Source organism: Sinohyriopsis cumingii, chromosome 4 (genome assembly GCF_028554795.1).
Source record: "Sinohyriopsis cumingii isolate HCF-2022 chromosome 4, ASM2855479v2, whole genome shotgun sequence".
NCBI classification, from domain to species: Eukaryota; Metazoa; Mollusca; class Bivalvia; order Unionida; family Unionidae; genus Sinohyriopsis; species Sinohyriopsis cumingii.
In genome coordinates this window covers 15,921,250-15,946,736 of record NC_142964.1, presented here as the reverse complement: position 1 = coordinate 15,946,736, position 25,487 = coordinate 15,921,250, and the positions used below count along the sequence as shown (strand labels likewise).

General features: G+C 33.6%; 1 protein-coding gene and 2 long non-coding RNA genes across 3 annotated transcripts in view; all 3 read right to left on the bottom strand.

Annotated features, from left to right (window-relative positions):
- The window catches only part of LOC149800667 (arrestin domain-containing protein 3-like), a 331,927-nt gene that overhangs the window by 282,392 nt on the left and 24,048 nt on the right, over positions 1-25,487 (bottom strand). The gene's annotated exons all lie outside the window — the stretch shown is intronic.
- On the bottom strand, positions 6,358-9,313 carry LOC149800670 (uncharacterized). The gene is made up of 3 exons (XR_016420418.1): positions 9,041-9,313; positions 8,604-8,758; positions 6,358-6,447 (listed from the first exon to the last, which is right to left on the bottom strand). It is a non-coding gene; the product is annotated as an uncharacterized LOC149800670 (long non-coding RNA).
- On the bottom strand, positions 14,890-24,991 carry LOC149800669 (uncharacterized). The gene is made up of 3 exons (XR_016420544.1): positions 24,384-24,991; positions 17,805-21,805; positions 14,890-15,132 (listed from the first exon to the last, which is right to left on the bottom strand). It is a non-coding gene; the product is annotated as an uncharacterized LOC149800669 (long non-coding RNA).

Below are 25,487 nucleotides of genomic sequence, written 5' to 3'. Positions count from 1 at the left end.
TTTTTAATTCAACATTTTAGAGAAAAAAAACCTGTAATTTTAGTACACGAAATAATATTGACACCAGAAGGAGCATATGAACAAATTCTACACGTCCATTCAAACAAGTTATCGAGTCTCTTATTTCACAGAGAACACCAGCAGTTATCTTTGTCAGAAGAAAGTGTAGTTTCTCAAACCAACAAAAGTTAAAATGACCTGGATCATTTTATTCTTCCAACTGATTGGGAGCTTGCCGACCAAGTGTGCAGGCTACATAAAACAGTACGAGCTTATTATGCAAAATGAAAACATTCAAAAGATGTTGCCTCTTTTATTTTTGCAGCATAAATCAGTATTTAACACTTGCTATCCAATGGCAGTCAACAGAATAATAGGTTGTTATTTCTAAAAGCCCATATTTTAGAAAGAGATATGGATATCAATGTGTCCTTCCTTCACAAACTGTTGATATTTCAAAATGACAATAGATCATTCGGAAAAGAGTTCAGTCCATTTGGTGCAAATTTTGTACCATGCCATTAACTACATCCTCCATGTTTTATTGATGTTCCACAGTCCTACCATGTCTCTTAGATGTTTCTGAATGAGCAGTACATATACAAACTGCAGACACAGCTTGGAATAGTGATACAGAGTACATGTATTTTGACGTCTATTAAAAATGATGACTCAGATGTGATCATAGAAGAAATGTTTTTAAGAAAATGTAAATTTAGAGAAACAAAGGGGTTTTTTTAAGAAAGAAAAAGGGATCTATTTTTGTGTTTATGTGGTTTGGCATATTTTCATTTCGTGCATGTGTCATACATGTAACAAATACTGCAGGTGTTTTAATCTGGCAATTTTAGGAAATTTGCCAAATTAACTTGAACAACTTGTGTCATCCTGTTCACTGGAAAAAGAAAATACATGCATAGAATAATAACTATTGTATTACATCCAATCTATCCATACCAATGATATTTTAACTTCTAAGGATTCCAAAAAGTGTATTCTTTCATTACATGTTATGCTTGACAATGCTCACAAGACATTAGATATATAAATGGTTTTTCAAACGTCAGACCTGAAACAATAATACTGACCCAAATGTACATGTGATTGTGACGCAAATGTATATATGTGATGATGGCCCACATTTATATGTGATGGTAACCCAAATGTATATGTGATGGTGACCCAAATTTATATGTGATGGTGACCCAAATGTATATGTGATGATGACCCAAATGTGGTGTGACAGAGTTCCAAATGTACTTGTGATGATTACCCAAATGTGGTATGGCAATGACCCAGATGTATGTGATGATGACCCGAATGGGTGTCTCCAAAGATATGGTTAGGACAAGACAAAAATGAAGCGGGAAGCAACTGCTATACTAATTAAACCAATTTCTGCCATCTTTTCATTTTTTTAAACTCATACAAGGTATTAAAGTATAACAAGGATTCACATTAATTGTACTTGCATTCATAACTTCATACATATAGAACTTACAGAGCAAAGTCTCTTATTTTCAATCAGATGAGCATGCTGATCTGAAGTTAGAGGTATTATACCTCAAAGATCTTAAAGAGAAAAAAGTGAAACCAACAAGTAAAATTCAACAAATACTTTATTTTCACCGATAATGTGAAAATTTAAAAGTAGCTTACATTATGAAATATATCCCAAATAATTCTCACAGATCCAAAAGGAAAAAAGGTGTTCCAAATTAATTACAGTGGTGTTCCAAATTGATTCCAATCTTGAATGTGCTGTAGTTCCAACAGTCTTAAATGTGCCGATGTGATAATCTTATCCATCACAATGATATAATCTAGAATGTCCTTGAAGGAATTCACTCTAATCCTAAAACAGTCCAAAAGTATCTGTAAGCACTTTGTTATTTCAGTGAATAAATGAAGTATATAAATCATGTGAAATTACAACTGAACACAACTAAAAGACAGATTTCACTTGAGAGATGTTACAATAGGAATATGTTGTTAACTACGTTGATCACAACCTTTATATAAAATTGATCACAAACTTTATATAAAAACCTAAGACAATAAGAGATATAGGATTTGGGTCCTTTTCCCATCAAATTCGTAAACAAGGTAAGGTCTGTTTACTTTATAGTTTTACTTTTTAGCAAACTACCTGGCAAATGAGAACATTTTTTTCTAATGGACGAAACAATTTTCTGAACTCAAAGCCAGGTAAACATGTTTACAAATATCATCTCAGATGATAATCTACAATCATGGACAAAAGTTAGCTTTGCAATATCTTGCTTACATATGACCCTTACAATTGTGGACAAGAGTTAAACAATATATACAATATATAGATATACAAAAGGGCACTTGCAATGGTTTCTAACTGACCTGTATTACCCTTCTTTCAATTGAAAACCTGCCTGGTTTACATGTGATGCACCATATATGAAGGCATTTTCATTGCTAAGAAGGCCATCTGCACTGCAGCAACTATGCCATTTCCAGTGCCTAGATTGCCTCTCACTTTTACTGGACACCCTGAAAAGTAGGTTAGTATAATATTATTAGCATCATATACAAAATTTAATAATTTATATCGGCTTTTGTGATGGAAGTTAAAGTTCTCTTTTGCCTTTAAATACTGTCTGTATTTTTACTAATGTACAGGAAATGTACAAGATTTGTTATTTTACTAAATTTTTACAAACCTTTTGGGAATCCAACTTACCACATAAACTGGTCATATAAACTTGTGACATAGTGGTAGTTGCACAAATTGTGTAGTGTACAACAGCATTGTTCTGTTATCAAAAAGACACTGAGAAAATTACTAGTTCACCATGAGAATACTGTAAGTAATATACTTTTTTCCCCTATAATCAGTATTTTCCTTCACCCTCATTTGCGCTTCAGAGACCCCCAAATTTTTAATTTGACCCCCAGTTTTGATATCAAAGTTTATTTTTTACTCAGTCTGACCCCCAGTTTTGACACCAAGGAGATTTTTGACTCTCAGTCTTGCACCCCTAGGGGATACACTGCCTATAATACCAAAACCAAATGCCAATACAGTATTTGCTTCAAGGACAATTAAGAAATAATAATTAAGATCGATGAGCAAAACATTCATATGATATGGTTCATAAACGTTCTAAATCTGCCCCTCTTAGCCGTTACTATAGCAGAGATAATGCAAGATTTGTACAAAATAGTAAGCTTTACATGTGTGACACCAGGCCTGCAAACAAATAGATGTATGACTGACCAATCAACCAATTATATCTAGCTTTGCTTACATCCATAGTCCAAGAAGAGATGACATAGCTCAGTTAATCCTGCATTTGAATATCTCATTTACTGTCTTCAAGTAATTCAATTTTTACAGTAACACTTTGTTTTGGCATATAATTTCCTTGTATGGGTGTATAAAACAGTCATTAAAAAAGTATACCCACCTTTAAAATCGTGAGTGTGAACAGGAAGACATAATAAACACTGCAATAAATTTATTCAGTTTACAATTCCAAGTCAAATACATACCTGTCAAGATTTCATTTTAAAAACTGACAATACTGAGATGCCAATTATTCAACATTTTAACTGCAATTACAATAATATATATAAACATGTAATTACTTTATAATTTGCATTATGTGAGTTGATATTGTCTTCATTTACCATGGGATTTAACAACTGTATTGACAAAGTACAAGGCAACTATATTTGGTCATCTATTAGTTATTCCAGCATGTAGCCATATTATCTTCTGCAAAAAACTGAAAATAAGATTACTTAAAAATACATTGTATCACACAAGGCGGGGTAATTTATCCATTGTCAAGATAAACTGCATGTACATAACAGAAATGAAATATAATAAAAAGCTGAAGAATGAATAGAAAAAATTTGCATAAACATTCACAGCAGAATCTTCAGCTTTCCCATTAATGTTGCACTTTCACTTAAAATAGGAAACATCTGTTACTAAAATAATGTCTTATAAAATAACTATTTTTACATTTTAGTCCAACTGTAAATAAAATTTATTTAAATCAAGATGTTTTCCCAATGGATGTTATTAGATTTTAGGTCCTTGTGTACGTGTATGTGTTGTATATGCATGTGTATGTTCACTGTGTCATGCAACTTACAAACAGTTCAAGATAAAAACACAGTTCAAAATGCTAACTATGGGACATGATTTATGAGTGGTCTAAAATGTACCTTTGGTTTTAAAATTTTAAACCATCATAGGACTTAAAGGTTCTACCTAGAACTTAATATAATTTTAAGTTTTAAATGTTTGCTATTGCTAATTTGTTTATATGACCATTGGGTTACCTGGGTCACAACTTTAGAAACCTTTGAGACTGCCAGATCATAACCACTTATGTATTTTCTCTGCTACCTTTGTTTTGGTGCTTTAAGGTATAATAACGAAGGTCAGTTACTTAGTGCTGTGGCAACTGGAGTCAAGTGTCTTGCCAAGAACAGACTGGTCCTATGGTAATATACAAAACCCACCCCCTTATGGACCTGAGTCTGGCACACTAACCACTGAATGTGGCTTTATGTATGTACATATGTTTGTATGTATGTATGCATACATACCTATCAATACAACCATGTATGCCAATACCATAAGATGTCAATTTATCATACCCATCTGAAAAAAGGAAATATAACATCAGGGAAATATTGAAATAAAGAAACATGTATATTTCAAGACTTAAAAGTGTGCAGCATAGCAACATTGTCCCTATCTTTTTCCCACTTTTGAAAAACACCATATATTCATACCCATGACCCTAGACTGGACTTACAAAGAAGGGGGGAAAATGAAATTCTGATAGAGCTGTATACATCATATGAACTCCAATCATATCCCAAACTTTGACATTTCTGTTTTCAACATTATGTACTAGGTGTATGACAATATATAACTCTGTAAATTTGATATATAATTACATACAGGTAAAACCCTTTATAATGCGTTGCTCACGGGTCCAAAGAATAACATCACAATATAAGCTGGATCGAGTTAACAAATTTTTTGAAAAACTTCCCTACAGAAAATGTGCATTGAAAGTTCAATGTCATCAATTTTAACTAACCTCTTGATCATATAAATCTGCTAGGGATAAGAATAATTGGTTTTTCTGATAGCATGTATTTAGGTGTTAAAAAGAGAGGTCACCTTATATTAAAAAAATGGGAGCCATGCTGCGATTGTGTTATAAGCAGAATCACGTTATAATGAAGCTAACAGTCAGATATATTCAGCAAAAGATACATTCCATGCCTGAAAGGTTACATAGTTACAATTCCTTTCTTTGTCTCACAAAATGCTAATTTTTCTTGCTGTAAGTATAACATCTATAATCACATATCACATGGCATGGTGGGAAAACCTGTTTTATAAAGGAATATTTTTACCAAGAATATATAGGAAGGAAATAATTTTACCAATAATTTTCTTTAGAACTGTACAAATGCCACATCAACTATGATGTGACAGGAAGAAATGTTACATATCATACAATGCTGTGCCATTCAACTGCAAGCCATCTCTCACAGAATGCATGTAATAACATTTTTTTTATATGGCAATCATTTTTTTTACTAACCAATATGCCTTATATAGTTTGGACCCTGCAAGAGATAAGTATACTGACCATAAAAAACCATTTCAAAATTAAAATGTACCAGACACATACAAAATACAGTCCTTGATAAAAATGTGAAAACATCTGAAACCACGCTTTAGAAGTGGAAATGTCTGAATAAGACTGAACCATTTTAAAAGCTTATACTAACATCAAATTTTCTGATTAATTACCTATACAATGGTTTGGGGTGTACTGAGAAGAAATGCCATAAATTAAACAAGCTATATAAATAGCACTGTCTGTTGAAAAATACCAATTGACAAACTGTCATAAGTAGGTAAAATATCCATGTGCTACATTTCATGACTAAGTCACACACTCCATGAAAATTCAAAATATAATTGTGACACACAAAAATGGGACAAATGCTAAATGAGACTAATGTGAACCATGTATGAAAAGCCTTATTTTTTAAAACAAATAACCGACAATCACTCTGCTTTATTATGATACTCTTTTATTGACCTATATTATAGATAGATTTCCCAACCAAACTGATGTAACATCATAATTAGAGGACTTTTTCACATGTAATCTAACGCTAACAGTAATCAAATATACCCTATTATCAAGTGACCCATCTAAAGAGATTTCATTTTTAAGAAACAAATTTATTGCAATATTTCATGTTTGCATGGGATGCAATTTATGTGAATACTTGTTAAAAAGATTTGCAATACTGTCCACTGTAACTCACTTACCGATATATTGTTTTTGATGCAGCCTTCTTCTCTTTCTCCATTCTACATCATTCTTATCTAGTTCTTGTACAATTCCATCAGCAAATTCTCTGCAAATCAAATAGTAATGTGCAGTTTGTATTATCAATGTGGTCTTTATTCATTGATAAAATAAAGTGGAACAGAAAATAAAAAAAGGCAAACAAAATAAAATCATTTTGCTAACAATGAAAATCAATACAAAAGATAAAACAAAACATAGGATGCCTCATATAGTGCAATCATTCAGCATGAATAATTGCTATAGCAAGCATAAATTCTTACGTGTTTAAAATTGTCCTAAAATAATGTACAGCAACTTGGTTATGTCACCAAGGAACATCCTGCCAACTTCTTTTAGGACTTCACAAACAATTTTCTAGGTTGATAGTTGGGAATAAAACCTTAATGAATACTAAAGTTGGGAATTCTTCCTGATACAAAAAGATTGGAAACTAACAGTATATAGTATTTACATTGCAATTATGGCTGTATTTGGGCACAGAAGACCACCCCACCCCACCCACCCCACAAAATTGCTGCACCTTGCACAATATAAACCCAGTGTATTTCCTAGTGGTAATAATGAAAAATCCAATGGAAATTGTATCCTAATATTTTGCATTCTGCAATGAATGCAGTAATGGCCTTATCAAACGTGGGGCCCAATCTGAATCAATTTGGCAGGGCCCCTGCTTTTAAATGAAGGGCCATCGATGTGCACAGCATTTGGAAATAAACTTTTGATGTCAGCCCTGAATGAATGTACACATTTTATTTTATCATGAAATAATGCACAACTTTCGTGCAAATAAAAATTATATCTTTAAGTCACCTGGCTAAATCCCTACACACAGGCCCATTTCATAACAGTGAAAAAACATTACAACACAAAATACCATAACAATACTTTACAAAAATGTTTATTTTTTCTGCAAAGCATTTATACTGTTTGTGATCAAGCCATTAAAAAAACTCCAACCTGACAAACTTAATGACTTTTACTGACTGAAATTTGTATTACTGCCCCGCTCCCCCCATATCAAAGCATATGCAATGAGGGACAAATACAAACACATACATGTGCCATTATGATACAAATACTGAGATTATTTGCGATAATGATAATATTATTATCATCACCACTACTGAAAAGATAATAGAAGCACCATAGTATTAATAATAATAATAATAATAATAATAATAATAATAATAATAATAATTTGTACTTGGTGTAAATTTCAATATCAACATGATGGTGGGTGTTTTGGTACAAATGGGACAAAACAAAAACAGAATGTAATTACAATTCACCCATGTCAGTATCTATAATTTACCATAATGTGATTTCTGGTTTGTATCATGCATGTATACATAAAACATGCTGCAGACAGGAAGTTATATCAGCAGTTAAGACCAATGAAATGCCAAGGTACAAAATGCATGATACAAGAAGGTTTATTTAATGAACATAGCAAAGACAACATAAAAGTACTAACTCAGGGCCAGCTATTATACAGACATATACAGTCATCTGAACAAATTTCAATACCACATTCACACTGTGACTGATTAATCTGATATTCCTTTTTAAAGGAATGTCTATAGTAAAGGTTACTCACTCTTTCATTGAGGCACGACAATCACTTTTCAGAAAGTCATGAGTATCAGTTGAACATAGACAAAGTAAACCAGATTTGCAAGTGCTGCCTTGAATATTAAGGGGGAAATAACTGACCATGTCCCCCATACTAAAGACAATTGTGGAAATATATTGAAATGAAAGGATACAATAACCCTATTATTTGTGCGAGTACATTACGACATAATGGAAATGTACAGAATTATTTAAAGCTTACAGAATATTATAAACTACATCATTCCTGTTGAGTAAAAACAAGCAAATAAGCACAAAGTGTTACAATAATATTAGGTGTTTAATGCAAACGTTAAGCCATTCGTGATATTTCTTAAACTGAATAAGGGGCTGGTGTTGTGTGCTTTTACTTACATACAAATAATATAGAGCCTGAGGCAAAGAAAAACAGTGCCCAATGGCGTGATGATATACCTATTAGCATATGCTAGTGTGTATGTTTTGGAGTTTTAACGTAGCTTTAGGAATTATTCAGTTTATTGTGATGTCTAGCACTGGGGCATCATGCCACAAATATATCCCACCCAGTCACATAATCCTAACACCAGGCTGACCAGTCCTAACACTAACCTCTTAATGCTGAGCGTCTAGCGAGGCAGCTGTTACTATCCTTCTTACAAATCTCTGGTATGAATCGGCCGGGCTTCGAACCCGCGACCTCCCGCATCCGAGATGGACACTAACCCCTAGGCCACTGGAGCGGTCTTGCCCATTCTAGCTAACGACTAGTTAAATATAAAGAGACAAAAATCATCAATTATTACACCATTTGGTTAGAAAGCTGTTTACTCACGAGTTCATTTGAAGAATTTCAATTTAAATCCAACCTACGCGATAAGCTCCAAGTCACTACACCCTTCCATGAGATACGTAATTTCGAGGTCTTTCATGTATTATACTACAGTACAGATCACAGGGGCTGTTGGTGTAATTATGATATTTATTTATAATATACCTGCCTAAAACGTTTATATTTATAATTATTCGTTTATTGGAAAAAAAAATACCTTGCATTGAATGATATTGGATGACTGGCCTTCACTCTTCTAAAACATAAATCGATAATTCTCCATCTTCTAAGATACAACACACTTATGCGGATAAGATGATGGTATTCCGAATATGTCATCACGTGATTAAAATCTCGTTTATGAGTTTAAATCTCGTTCGGTTCGATAGATAAATTGGAGCTCAAGATTATCAGCGGCGTTACTATCGTAGGAGCTGGAGATAATAGCTTAGTAGATCTCGTTTTTGAGTTGAAATCTCGTTCGAATCTCGTTCGGTAGTAAAGACGGAGATCAAAATTACAGCGGCGTTATGGAAAGCCGCAGGTACCCGGCGGTGATCACAATTTTTCCCTATATTATTATATAGGCAACAATTAGCGGCTCCGACAACAATTAGCGGCTCCTAAAATGACGGTGATTACAATCTTTCCCTATATTTTTATATGAACTACAATTAGCGGCTCCTACAACAATTAGCGGCTCCTTCTACAATTAGCGGCTCCTAAAACACTTTTAACCTACGGCTCCGTTAATAAAAATCGCCAATTTACGGCTCCAGAAACACGTGAAGCTCAGTCTACAAACTACAATCACCGGCTCCTTCGACAGTAACGCCGCTGTAATTTTGATCTCCGTCTTTAGTACCGAACGAGATTCGAACGAGATTTCAACTCAAAAACGAGATCTACTTAGCTATTATTTCCAGCTCCTACGATAGTAACGCCGCTGATAATCTTGAGCTCCAATTTAACTAACGAACCGAACGAGATTTACACTCATAAACGAGATTTTAATCACGTGCTGTCATATTCGGAATACTATCATCTTATCCGCATCAGTGTCCTTTACCGTTATCGAGCGAAGTGTAGTTTTCAGAATTTGTAACAAGGTATTTTCCATTAGTAAAGAATATTAACTTGCTTTTTTATACTGCAGATATTTTGCTTAGACTAAAAAGTTCTCATATATCTTTACAACACTGGACAGGTCTCTAAATTAAGTATCTCATGGGTGGGTGGGGATGGAAGAACGTTATTGCGGTATTTTTTAAACTGAGGACACTTTGGCAGGATAATGAGCAAAAGTATCATGAAAGCTTGCTAAGAAAAGATCTATAACTATCATTGGACATTTATCAAAATATACAATACAGTATTTCTGTTAAAATTTATTGTTTGAAAGCAGGTGTTAAGAACTATCACAGTCATAAGCAGATCATCAGATAACCTACCTGGGAATGTGATTGTGTCATTTGAACAAACTTTACATGAATTCGCTCACTTAAGTGGTGTGTGATGACTCCCACAAATTTGTTTAATGGCTCACATATGAACATGCACCTTGCACAGTATAAATTTTTTTTAGCAATTCAGCCTTTAACTTAATGTTTAAGTGCTTGGAACAACTTAACTGGTAGAGGTATTACAGTGCAAGTAACTATCAGCATGTGGTTGAAAGTGGCAACAGAGTTACAAAGGAAACAAAAAGTTTCAATAAATATAATTTCATGTGAAGTGGATGGTTAAAATGTTGGCTTTAATTTATTTACTAAGATTGCAGTTATTGTAAAGAATATCCGAAATTGGCATAGATTAGAAATTAAACCAGTGTATTTTTAGTTAGAAGATGCACTTTGTGCATGAGAGGGCAGATCTGATGTAATATGTTAGGAAAGACCTAAAGATTTTTTTCAATCACATGGAATTAACAGCAAAAATGAGGGCATGCAGGAAGTCCATCTCCAGTAGCAAAACATATACACATTAAGCAGCGAAATGTGTAGCATCAACCAATATTTGTGAAAAATGTAAATCCTTTTAGGAAATAAAGTTGTATATTATTTTCTTTCTTATATCTATGGAATAAAATGCATACATTTTATCAAATCTTTGGAAGAGATTACATTATTGGGACTTGTAAAAAGTAAGGTGAGACAAGTGAATTTTATGAAACTATTTGTCTTGGACGAGTATGTGAAAACAATATTTGATCAGCCCTGATACCCCATTTATTTTCTTAGTTAACAGTGTTTTTGCAAATTTGGTAACAAAATGTAAGGGTGGACTTTTCAGTTCTTAAATTTAGTTCTTCATAAATTTCAAAATCATTGCAGTTAAAGTATTACTCCATCTTCCAACTTAAGCTAGGTAATTTCCAGGTCATTTGGTTTCTTTCTTGAGAAAATTACATGGTGTCTGGTCTTCGGGATATCTGAACGCCACACTTAAGCAAAAATCTCCTTTAGTTCAGTGTTGACAATTAGTAATAATAATCTTAATAAGACTTAAAATGGCATACAGTTTAGTTTAACAGTGACTGATGAGACCGGTGTTTCGATACTTCTGTGGCTTCCCATTGGTTGCGCGAGGTTATGTGAATAATATTCACTTTGGGTAATTCGACGCAAAATCAATAGTGTATGCTGTCATGTGGGGTCTATTGCGAAGTACTGTCACAACAAATGTTATATACAAGGAGAAAATTAAGCACTGTTTCATTCCTAAGTTTGGAGTTATTCACATTATTGTGTTCATTCACATTATTGCATTCCAGTTTTAAGTCTATAGACGTATTTTGTGTTGTACAAGTTTAGATATTTTTAGACAGGAAAAACATTTGTTTGGACTGTTCAGTGTAAATAGAAAGCGCTCATTATTTAGACTTAAATATTAGTCTGGAACTGTTATTGAAGGAATTCAGGACAACGCCATCTTGACAACTACAAAGTTCTTGGAGGACCAGTACATTTCCGGTATTGAAATTTATGAGGAACATTTCTATCATTTAGGACTTTCACAGACCAGTATAAGGATTAGCTTGAATTCACTAAATAATACTTTATGTTCCTTTCATATTTTTTATTTATAACTTTGATAATTAAACTGTTAAGTTTTATAAAATTAGTTGTTTTTGCTTCTTTTCTGTTACTTAAGTTTGCAATCATTGAGACATAACAGAAACTTGGGGGCTAACTGGGGATATGAATTTCACAGAAATTGAAATTGTTTTGAAATTTAAGTTATCTTAGTCCCTAATATTTCTGACTTTACATAGTGAAACCAACAAGCTTTTACGATATAAACCAAAGTGGAGAATTGTACTTTAAATCCTAGCCAGGAACAATCAGTCTTTGAAAGAGGACGAATTGCTCCAACGTTCCAGACAATATCTTTCCTGTGCAAAGCCATATTTGTTAAAACATGAAATAAAAAATATTTTGGTTTAAATTTGGTAGAGAAGAATATTTTGGACAAAAGTGCTTTGACTCTGGCTCAAACCTGCAAGTTATGAAATTGAAATTAAAATTCAAGAACAAAATAAAGTTAAGAAAGCTTGAAAAAGAGGAAAGAGATAAACAAATGCAAATTCAAAAAGAAGAGAAAGAAAAGGAGAAGAAATGACAAATGCAAAAGGAAGAAAAAGAAATAAAAATACAAATGCAGGAAAAAGAAAGGGAGATGCAAATGCAGGAAAAAGAGAGAGACAGATACAAAAACAGGAGTTACAAATGAAACTGCAATTACAGAAAGATGTGATGTGATTTGGATTTTTAACATAGTTTTAACAATTTTTCAGTCATATCGCTACGATGTCTGCTATGTGGCAGTTTATAGTGATGTCTAGCACTGGGGCATCATGCCGCAGACATGTAGCATGATGTCCCACCCAGTCACATTATCCTGACACCAGGCCGACCAGTCCTAACACTAACCTCTTATAGCTGAGTGTCAAGCGAGGCAGCTATTAGTACCGTTTTTGTAAGTCTTAGGTATGACTCGGCCGGGGATCGAACCCACGACCTCCCGCATCCCAGGCGGACGCTCTAACCACTAGACCACCAGAGCAGTATTACAGAAAGAAGAGCAGTACCTAAACCTGTAGTGATACTCACATTACAAGGGACAACAATCTCTCATTTCTCCTGCGACCGATAAGGATTTGAAACCAATCCTTTGAGCCACATGTTCAGTGTCATAGTTTAACACCAAAATTACCATCAGAGATTCAACATTTTGACTACAAATTTAACTTGAACCCCACCAGTGGTCCTGGAAAACTTGAAACAATGTCACATCAAGTCATACCTGTATGAAATCAATAGGAAGGTGATTCATTTTCTCAGAAATGGAGAGTATTATAATCATTATGTCTTAATCCGTGACAGACTAGACAAGACTACAGCACAGATAGAACCTGACCCGGTACTCACTATCTGCATTTGCATTACTAGTTATATGATTCCACAAATCTCACAATACAACAGAAATCCAATAGTCGGATGACATCAACAAGCTTCTATCTAATGTAAAAAAATTAAAATATATTAAATGAAAGCCAGAAAGCTTCTGTAAGAACCAGAAAGAATATGTTTATGTTGAGAAAACAACCAGAAACCTGTCGCTGTCACTGCAATCTGGACAGTTCATCAAGCAAAGAGCACATGTCAACAAGGTAGTCACATGATACAACAAAACAGTTATTTTTTTAATAAATATATACAGAATTCTGTGTTCTTTCATTGTAGTTTCTTTATTACGAACAGTTTACAACTTTATTTTTCATTTCGTATTTTTTTTTGTTTCTGCATCTGAAATGGGTTATTACTGACATCATGTGACAACTGGACCTATGATGTCATGAATATGTTGGTTGTGATATTTGTGTACCCATGCGACTAGCAGTGCAAATGGTGAGTATCAGGTCAGATTTCATCAACACCATAGTTTCATCTTATCTTTCAGCAGAGTAAAGACATAATTATTCTAATACTTGCATTTTCTGAGAAAATAAATAATTTTCATATCGGTTTCATGTAGGTGTGCCTCGGGGTAACAGCATTAAGTTTGCTAGGCCATCTGGTATGCAGCTACGCTTTGCCGACAACATGTTGGTGTCTTGTGATGCTAGACTGGTTTTCAAACCTTTCATGTCAGACAAAATATCAATATCAAGCTGACTGTGAAACAACCAGTCTTCTAATCTAATCCAGTGAGTGTTAAGGTTGACTCAACAACTATGATTATGGTAACCACCCTAATGATCCATACTGCAACCTCCGAATATTCTGGGCAGAACTCAATAAATATAATTCACAATCAGTTACAACTCAATTACGTAATTGTTTCTGTCATCAAGTAGTTGCAAACTTTCCTGACTTTCATCAACATTTGCAAACTTCAAGGAATTTTCATGTTCAGAAAAGAAATTATCATTTCTTCCAACTTTTTCCAAATTTCCAAGTAGCATGGGAGCCCTGTATACTTCTTCAATCGTATATGTATAGGTAATGAAGTCAATATTAACATTCTGGCATATTTAAGAGCTTGATGCAATGACAACATCTACTGGGAAGTCTTATTATATATAATCTTGTGACAAAAAGTGTTAATTTGTTTTGATGAAAGAAAAATTGGCTGATGTAGATTCTACTTGCACTTGTGTCAATAGCTGATGAACTTGTATTCCCCGTTAAGTCAGCCTTTATTATTAAACGACAATTACACTGGCTTAGACTAATGAATGCCTTTAGATGTGACATTACAAGTCTTTAATCATGCTTGATTATCTTGGTTTTTCTGTATGACAAATTACATTTTATTATATGGCAATCATGTAGGGAGGACTGTATGCGAGAATAAAAACTTTTTCTTGCATCTCACTCTCTCAGCTCCTCTCTCCGAATTGTATTTATTGTTACCTTAACCATAGTTATTATAATTGTACAATATTTGCTTTTAATTTCTTGGTATATGCTAGTGATGTGATTGTATAATTAGATTCATTCTTAAGCACATGATGTAAAAAGCAAACATTTGTCATGGTAGTAAAGATAATAACTGTATGGATAATAATTATAATTCAATTTAATTTGTTCTGTTACATCTGATAATACAGTTTTGTAATCACTTCTGACAAAACAAAGTTTTTAGTAGCATAAAAGTCTTCGGCTGCATTTGGTATCTGATAAGTCTCTGTTGCTTCTTGTATAATTCTAACAAAATCTGGATCAAGTTCTGTATAATTATTTTGACACAGTTCCTTCAAGTCCTGAATTTCCTCTGTCATTGGTGCTTAACAGTTCTCTGCTCCTGAAAAAAATTTGTATTAAGATTAAATTGTATTGATGTAGTTAAACCAGCATTAACAGCCACATTGACCATGAATATATTCCATCCCTGACATAGAGCAGCATTTTTTTAAAATGCTTCTTCTAACTGACTTGTTAAAATAAACCTGTCTTAAGAGACCATATTCTTTAAAGTCTTTGAAATAACAGCTTACAACAGGTTCAAATGCATTGTTTGGTTACAATATAAAAATAATAAATGTAGAAAAGCCGCTGTAAATTACCATGTATGGTGTAAGTAGATTCCCTTCATTTTTAATTCAACATTTTAGAGAAAAAAAACCCTGTAATTTTAGTACACGAAATAATATTGACACCAGGAGGAGCATATGAACAAATTCTACACGTCCATTCAAACAAGTTATCGAGTCTCTTATTTCACAGAGAACACCAGCAGTTATCTTTGTCAGAAGAAAGTGTAGTTTCTCAAACTAACAAAAGTTAAAATGACCTGGATCATTTTATTCTTCCAACTGTTTGGGAGCTTGCCGACCAAGTGTGCAGGCTACATAAAACAGTACGAGCTTATTATGCAAAATGAAAACATTCAAAAGATGTTGCCTCTTTTATTTTTGCAGCATAAATCAGTATTTAACACTTGCTATCCAATGGCAGTCAACAGAATAATAGGTTGTTATTTCTAAAAGCCCATATTTTAAAAAGAGATATGGATATCAATGTGTCCTTCCTTCACAAACTGTTGATATTTCAAAACGACAATAGATCATTCGGAAAAGAGTTCAGCCCATTTGGTGCAAATTTTGTACCATGCCATTAACTACATCCTCCATGTTTTATTGATGTTCCACAGTCCTACCATGTCTCTTAGATGTTTCTGAATGAGCAGTACATATACAAACTGCAGACACAGCTTGGAATAGTGATACAGAGTACATGTATTTTGACGTCTATTAAAAATGATGACTCAGATGTGATCATAGAAGAAATGTTTTTAAGAAAATGTAAATTTAGAGAAACAAAGGGTTTTTTTTAAGAAAGAAAAAGGGATCTCTATTTTTGTGTTTATGTGGTTTGGCATATTTTCATTTCGTGCATGTGTCATACATGTAACAAATACTGCAGGTGTTTTAATCTGGCAATTTTAGGAAATTTGCCAAATTAACTTGAACAACTTGTATCATCCTGTTCACTGGAAAAAGAAAATACATGCAGAGAATAATAACTATTGTATTACATCCAATCTATCCATACCGATAATATTTTAACTTCTAAGGATTCCAAAAAGTGTATTCTTTCATTACATGTTATGCTTGACAATGCTCACAAGACATTAGATATATAAATGGTTTTTCAAACGTCAGACCTGAAACAATAATACTGACCCAAATGTACATGTGATTGTGACGCAAATGTATATATGTGATGATGGCCCACATTTATATGTGATGGTGGCCCACATGTATATGTGATGGTGACCCAAATTTATATGTGATGGTGACCCAAATGTATATGTGATGATGACCCAAATGTGGTGTGACAGAGTTCCAAATGTACTTGTGATGATGACCCAAATGTGGTATGGCAATGACCCAGATGTATGTGATGATGACCCGAATGGGTGTCTCCAAAGATATGGTTAGGACAAGACAAAAATGAAGTGGGAAGCAACTGCTATACTAATTAATCCAATTTCTGCCATCTTTTCATTTTTTGAAACTCATACAAGGTATTAAAGTATAACAAGGATTCATATTAATTGTACTTGCATTCATAACTTCATACATATAGAACACTTACAGAGCAAAGTCTCTTATTTTCAATCAGATGAGCATGCTGATCTGAAGTTAGAGGTATTATACCTCAAAGATCTTAAAGAGAAAAAAGTGAAACCAACAAGTAAAATTCAACAAATACTTTATTTTCACAGATAATGTGAAAATTTAAAAGTAGCTTACATTATGAAATATATCCCAAATAATTCTCACAGATCCAAAAGGAAAAAAGGTGTTCCAAATGAATTACAGTGGTGTTACAAATTGATTCCAATCTTGAATGTGCTGTAGTTCCAACAGTCTTAAATGTGCCGATGTGATAATCTTATCCATCACAATGATATAATCTAGAATGTCCTTGAAGGAATTTACTCTAATCCTAAAACAGTCCAAAAGTATCTGTAAGCACTTTGTTATTTCAGTGAATAAATGAAGTATATAAATCATGTGAAATTACAACTGAACACAACTAAAAGACAGATTTCACTTGAGAGATGTTACAATAGGAATATGTTGTTAACTATGTTGATCACAACCTTTATATAAAATTGATCACAAACTTTATATAAAAACCTAAGACAATAAGAGATATAGGATGTGGGTCCTTTTCCCATCAAATTCGTAAACAAGGTAAGGTCTGTTTACTTTATAGTTTTACTTTTTAGCAAAATACCTGGCAAATGAGAACATTTTTTTTCTAATGGACGAAACAATTTTCTGAACTCAAAGCCAGGTAAACATGTTTACAAATATCATCTCAGATGATAATCTACAATCATGGACGAAAGTTAGCTTTGCAATATCTTGCTTACATATGACCCTTACAATCGTGGACAAGAGTTAAACAATATATACAATATATAGATATACAAAAGGGCACTTGCAATGGTTTCTAACTGACCTATATTACCCTTCTTTCAATTCAAAACCTGCCTGGTTTACATGTGATGCACCATATATGAAGGCATTTTCATTGCTAAGAAGGCCATCTGCACTGCAGCAACTATGCCATTTCCAGTGCCTGGATTGCCTCTCACTTTTACTGGACACCCTGAAAAGTAGGTTAGTATAATATTATTAGCATCATATACAAAATTTATAATAATTTATATCGGCTTTTGTGATGGAAGTTAAAGTTCTCTTTTGCCTTTAAATACTGTCTGTATTTTTACTAATGTACAGGAAATGAACAAGATTTGTTATTTTACTAAATTTTTACAAACTTTGTTGGAATCCAACTACCACATAAACTGGTCATGTAAACTTGTGACATAGTGGTAGTTGCACAAATTGTGTAGTGTACAACAGCATTGTTCTGTTATCAAAAAGACACTGAGAAAATTACTAGTTCACCATGAGAATACTGTAAGTAATATACTTTTTTCCCCTATAATCAGTATTTTCCTTCACCCTCATTTGTGCTTCAGAGACCCCCAAATTTTTAATTTGACCCCCAGTTTTGATACCAAAGTTTATTTTTTACTCAGTCTGACCCCCAGTTTTGACACCAAGGAGATTTTTGACTCTCAGTCTTACACCCCTAGGGGATACACTGCCTATAATACCAAAACCAAATGCCAATACAGTATTTGCTTCAAGGGCAATTAAGAAATAATAATTAAGATCGATGAGCAAAACATTCATATGATATGGATCATAAACGTTCTAAATCTGCCCCTCTTAGCCGTTACTATAGCAGAGATAATGCAAGATTTGTACAAAATAGTAAGCTTTACATGTGTGACACCAGGCCTGCAAACAAATAGATGTATGACTGACCAATCAACCAATTATATCTAGCTTTGCTTACATCCATAGTCCAAGAAGAGATGACATAGCTCAGTTAATCCTGCATTTGAATATCTCATTTACTGTCTTCAAGTAATTCAATTTTTACAGTAACACTTTGTTTTGGCATATAATTTCTTTGTATGGGTGTATAAAACAGTCATTAAAAAAGTATACCCACCTTTAAAATCGTGAGTGTGAACAGGAAGACATAATAAACACTGCAATAAATTTATTCAGTTTACAATTCCAAGTCAAATACATACCTGTCAAGATTTCATTTTAAAAAATGACAATACTGAGATGCCAATTATTCAACATTTTAACTGCAATTACAATAATATATATAAACATGTAATTACTTTATAATTTGCATTATGTGAGTTGATATTGTCTTCATTTACCATGGGATTTAACAACTGTATTGACAAAGTACAAGGCAACTATATCTGGTCATCTATTAGTTATTCCAGCATGTAGCCATATTATCTTCTGCAAAAAACTGAAAATAAGATTACTTAAAAATACATTGTATCACACAAGGCGGGGTAATTTATCCATTGTCAAGATAAACTGTATGTACATAACAGAAATGAAATATAATAAAAAGCTGAAGAATGAATAGAACAAATTTGCATAAACATTCACAGCAGAATCTTCAGCTTTCCCATTAATGTTGCACTTTCACTTAAAATAGGAAACATCTGTTACTAAAATAATGTCTTATAAAATAACTATTTTTACATTTTAGTCCAACTGTAAATAAAATTTATTTAAATCAAGATGTCTTCCCAATGGATGTTATTAGATTTTAGGTCCTTGTGTACGTGTATGTGTGATGTATGCATGTGTATGTTCACTGTGCCATGCAACTTACAAACAGTTCAAGATAAAAACACAGTTCAATATGCTAACTATGGGACATGATTTATGAGTGGTCTAAAATGTACCTTTGGTTGTAAAATTTTAAACCATCATAGGTCTTAAAGGTTCTACCTAGAACTTAATATAATTTTAAGTTTTAAATGTTTGCTATTGCTGATTTGTTTATATGACCATTGGGTTACCTGGGTCACAACTTTAGAAACCTTTGAGACTGCCAGATCATAACCACTTATGTATTTTCTCTGCTACCTTTGTTTTGGTGCTTTAAGGTATAATAACAAAGGTCAGTTACTTAGTGCTGTGGCAACTGGAGTCAAGTGTCTTGCCAAGAACAGACTGGTCCTATGGTAAGATACAAAACCCACCCCCTTATGGACCTGAGTCTGGCACACTAACCACTGAATGTGGCTTTATGTATGTACGTATGTATATATGTATGTATGTATGTATGTATGTATGTATGTATGCATACATACCTATCAATACATCCATGTATGCCAATACCATAAGATGTCAATTTATCATACCCATCTGAAAAAAGGAAATATAACATCACATTAGGAAAATATTGAAAGAAAGAAACATGTATATTTCAAGACTTAAAAGTGTGCAGCATAGCAACATTGTCCCTATCTTTTTCCCACTTTTGAAAAACACCATATATTCATACCCATGACCCTAGACTGGACTTACAAAGAAGGGGGGAAAATGAAATTCTGATAGAGCTGTATACATCATATAAACTCCAATCATATCCCAAACTTTGAAAAGAATAAATAACAAAGAATAACATCACAATATAAGTTGGATCGAGTTAACAAATTTTTTGAAAAACTTCCCTACAGAAAATGTGCATTGAAAGTTCAATGTCATCAATTTTAACTAACCTCTTGATCATATAAATCTGCTAGGGATAAGAATAATTGGTTTTTCCGATAGCATGTATTTAGGTGTTAAAAAAAGAGGTCACCTTATATTAAAAAAATGGGAGCCATACTGCCATCGTGTTATAAGCAGAATCACGTTATAATGAAGCTAACAGTCAGATATATTCAGCAAAAGATACATTCCATGCCTGAAAGGTTACATAGTTACAATTCCTTTCTTTGTCTCACAAAATGCTAATTTTTCTTGCTGTAAGTATAACATCTATAATCACATATCACATGGCATGGTGGGAAAACCTGTTTTATAAAGGAATATTTTTGCCAAGAATATATAGGAAGGAAATAATTTTACCAATAATTTTCTTTAGAACTGTACAAATGCCACATCAACTATGATGTGACAGGAAGAAATGTTACATATACAATGCTGTGCCATTCAACTGCAAGCCATCTCTCACAGAATGCATGTAATAACATTTTTTTTATATGGCAATCATTTTTTTTACTAACCAATATGCCTTATATAGTTTGGACCCTGCAAGAGATAAGTACACTGACCATAAAAAACCATTTCAAAATTAAAATGTACCAGACACATACAAAATACAGTCCTTGATAAAAATGTGAAAACATCTGAAACCACGCTTTAAAAGTGGAAATGTCTGAATAAGACTGAACCATTTTAAAAGCTTATACTAACAACAAATTTTCTGATTAATTACCTATACAATGGTTTGGGGTGTACTGAGAAGAAATGCCATAAATTAAACAAGCTATATAAATAGCACTATCTGTTGAAAAATACCAATTGACAAACTATCATAAGTAGGTAAAATATCCATGTGCTACATTTCATGACTAAGTCACACACTCCCTGAAAATTCAAAATATAATTGTGACACACAAAAATGGGACAAATGCTAAATGAGACTAATGTAAACCATGTATGAAAAGCCTTTTTTTTAAAACAAATAACCGACAATCACTCTGCTTTATTATGATACTCTTTTATTGACCTATATTACAGATAGATTTCCCAACCAAACTGATATAACATCATAATTGGAGGACTTTTTCACATGTAATCCAACGCTACCAGTAATCAAATATACCCTGTTATCAAGTGACCCATCTAAAGAGATTTCATTTTTAAGAAACAAATTTATTGCAATATTTCATGTTTGCATGGGATGCAATTTATGTGAATACTTGTTAAAAAGATTTGCAATACTGTCCACTGTAACTCACTTTACCGATATATTGTTTTTGATGCAGCCTTCTTCTCTTTCTCCATTCTACATCATTCTTATCTAGTTCTTGTACAATTCCATCAGCAAATGCTCTGCAAATCAAATAGTAATGTGCAGTTTATATTATCAATGTGGTCTTTATTCATTGATAAAATAAAGTGTAACAGAAAATAAAAAAGGCAAACAAAATAAAATCATTTTGCTAACAATGAAAATCAATACAAAAGATAAAACAAAACATAGGATGCCTCATATAGTGCAATCATTCAGCATGAATAATTGCTATAGCAAGCATAAATTCTTACGTGCTTAAAATTGTCCTAAAATAATGTACAGCAACTTGGTTATGTCACCAAGGAACATCCTGCCAACTTCTTTTAGGACTTCACAAACAATTTTCTAGGTTGATAGTTGGGAATAAAACCTTAATGAATACTTAAGTTGGGAAGTCTTCCTGATACAAAAAGATTGGAAACTAACAGTATATAGTATTTACATTGCAATTATGGCTGTATTTGGGCACAGAAGACCACCCACCCCACAAAATTGCTGCACCTTGCACAATATAAACCCAGTGTATTTCCTAGTGGTAATAATGAAAAATCCAATGGAAATTGTATCCTAATATTTTGCATTCTGCAATGAATGCAGTAATGGCCTTATCAAACGTGGGGCCCAATCTGAATCAATTTGGCAGGGCCCCTGCTTTTAAATGAAGGGCCATCGATGTGCACAGCATTTGGAAATAAACTTTTGATGTCAGCCCTGAATGAATGTACACATTTTATTTTATCATGAAATAATGCACAACTTTCATGCAAATAAAAATTATATCTTTAAGTCACCTGGCTAAATCCCTACACACAGGCCCATTTCATAACAGTGAAAAAAACATTACAACACAAAATACCATAACAATACTTTACAAAAACGTTTATTATTTCTGCAAAGCATTTATACTGTTTGTGATCAAGCCATTAAAAAAACTCCAACCTGACAAACTTAATGACTTTTACTGACTGAAATTTGTATTACTGCCCCGCTCCCCCCATATCAAAGCATATGCAATGAGGGACAAATACAAACACATACATGTGCCATTATGATACAAATACTGGGATTATTTGCGATAATGATAATATTATTATCATCACCACTACTGAAAAGATAATAGAAGCACCATAGTATTAATAATAATAATAATAATAATAATAATAATAATAATAATTTGTACCTGGTGTAAATTTCAATATCAACATGATGGTGGGTGTTTTGGTACAAATGGGACAAAACAAAAAAAGAATGTAATTACAATTCACCCATGTCAATATCTATAATTTACCATAATGTGAGTTCTGGTTTGTATCATGCATGTATACATAAAACATGCTGCAGACAGGAAGTTATATCAGCAGTTAAGACTAATGAAATGCCAAGGTACAAAATGCATGATACAAGAAAGTTTATTTAATGAACATAGCAAAGACAACATAAAAGTACTAACTCAGGGCCAGCTATTATACAGACATATACAGTCATTTGAACAAATTTCAATACCACATTCACACTGTGACTGATTAATCTGATATTCCTTTTTAAAGGAATGTCTATAGTAAGGGTTACTCACTCTTTCATTGAGGCACGACAATCACTTTTCAGAAAGTCATGAGTATCAGTTGAACATAGACAAAGTAAACCAGATTTGCAAGTGCTGCCTTGAATATTAAGGGGGAAATAACTGACCCATGTCCCCCATACTAAAGACAATTGTGGAAATATATTGAAATGAAAGGACACAATAACCCTATTATTTGTGCGAGTACATTACGACATAATGGAAACGTACAGAATTATTTAAAGCTTACAGAATATTATAAACTACATCATTCCTGTTGAGTAAAAACAAGCAAATACGCACAAAGTGTTACAATAATATTATGTGTTTAATGCAAAAGTTAAGCCATTCGTGATATTTCTTAAACTGAATAAGGGGCTGGTGTTGTGTGCTTTTACTTACATACAAATAATATAGAGCCTGAGGCAAAGAAAAACAGTGCCCAATGGCGTGATGATATACCTATTAGCATATGCTAGTGTGTATGTTTTGGAGTTTTAACGTAGCTTTAAGAATTGTTCAGTTTATTGTGATGTCTAGCACTGGGGCATCATGCCACAAATATATCCCACCCAGTCACATAATCCTAACACCAGGCCGACCAGTCCTAACACTAACCTCTTAATGCTGAGCGTCTAGCGAGGCAGCTGTTACTACCCTTCTTACAAATCTCTGGTATGAATCGGCCGGGCTTCGAACCCGCGACCTCCCGCATCCGAGATGGACACTAATCCCTAGGCCACTGGAGCGGTCTTGCCCATTCTAGTTAACGACTAGTTAAATATAAAGAGACAAAAATCATCAATTATTACACCATTTGGTTAGAAAGCTGTTTACTCACGAGTTCATTTGAAGAATTTCAATTTAAATCCAACCTACGCGATAAGCTCCAACTCACTACACCCTTCCATGAGATACGTAATTTCGAGGTCTTTCATGTATTATACTACAGTACAGATCACAGGGGCTGTTGGTGTAATTATGATATTTATTTATAATATACCTGCCTAAAACGTTTATATTTATAATTATTCGTTTATTGGAAAAAAAAATACCTTGCATCGAATGATATTGGATGACTGGCCTTCACTCTTCTAAAACATAAATCGATGATTCTCCATCTTCTAAGATACAACACACTTATGCGGATAAGATGATGGTATTCCGAATATGTCGTCACGTGATTAAAATCTCGTTTATGAGTTTAAATCTCGTTCGGTTCGTTAGATAAATTGGAGCTCAAGATTATCGGCGGCGTTACTATCGTAGGAGCTGGAGATAATAGCTTAGTAGATCTCGTTTTTGAGTTGAAATCTCGTTCGAATCTCGTTCGGTAGTAAAGACGGAGATCAAAATTACAGCGGCGTTACTGTGGAAGGAGCCGGCGATTGTAGTTTGTAGACTGAGCTTCACGTGTTTCTGGAGCCGTAAATTGTGATTTTTATTAACGGAGCCGTAGATTAAAAGTGTTTTAGGAGCCGCTAATTGTAGAAGGAGCCGCTGATTGTTGTAGGAGCCGCTAATTGTAGTTTCTATACAAATATAGGGAAAGATTGTAATCACCGTCATTTTAGGAGCCGCTAATTGTTATCGGAGCCGCTAATTGTTGCCCATATAATAATATAGGGAAAAAATTCTGATCACCGCCGGGTACCTGCGGCTTTCCATATGACGGTGATTACAATCTTTCCCTATATTTTTATATGAACTACAATTAGCGGCTCCTACAACAATTAGCGGCTCCTTCTACAATTAGCGGCTCCTAAAACACTTTTAATCTACGGCTCCGTTAATAAAAATCGCCAATTTACGGCTCCAGAAACACGTGAAGCTCAGTCTACAAACTACAATCACCGGCTCCTTCGACAGTAACGCCGCTGTAATTTTGATCTCCGTCTTTAGTACCGAACGAGATTCGAACGAGATTTCAACTCAAAAACGAGATCTACTTAGCTATTATTTTCAGCTCCTACGATAGTAACGCCGCTGATAATCTTGAGCTCCAATTTAACTAACGAACCGAACGAGATTTAAACTCATAAACGAGATTTTAATCACGTGCTGTCATATTCGGAATACTATCATCTTATCCGCATCAGTGTCCTTTACCGTTATCGAGCGAAGTGTAGTTTTCAGAATTTGTAACAAGGTATTTTCCA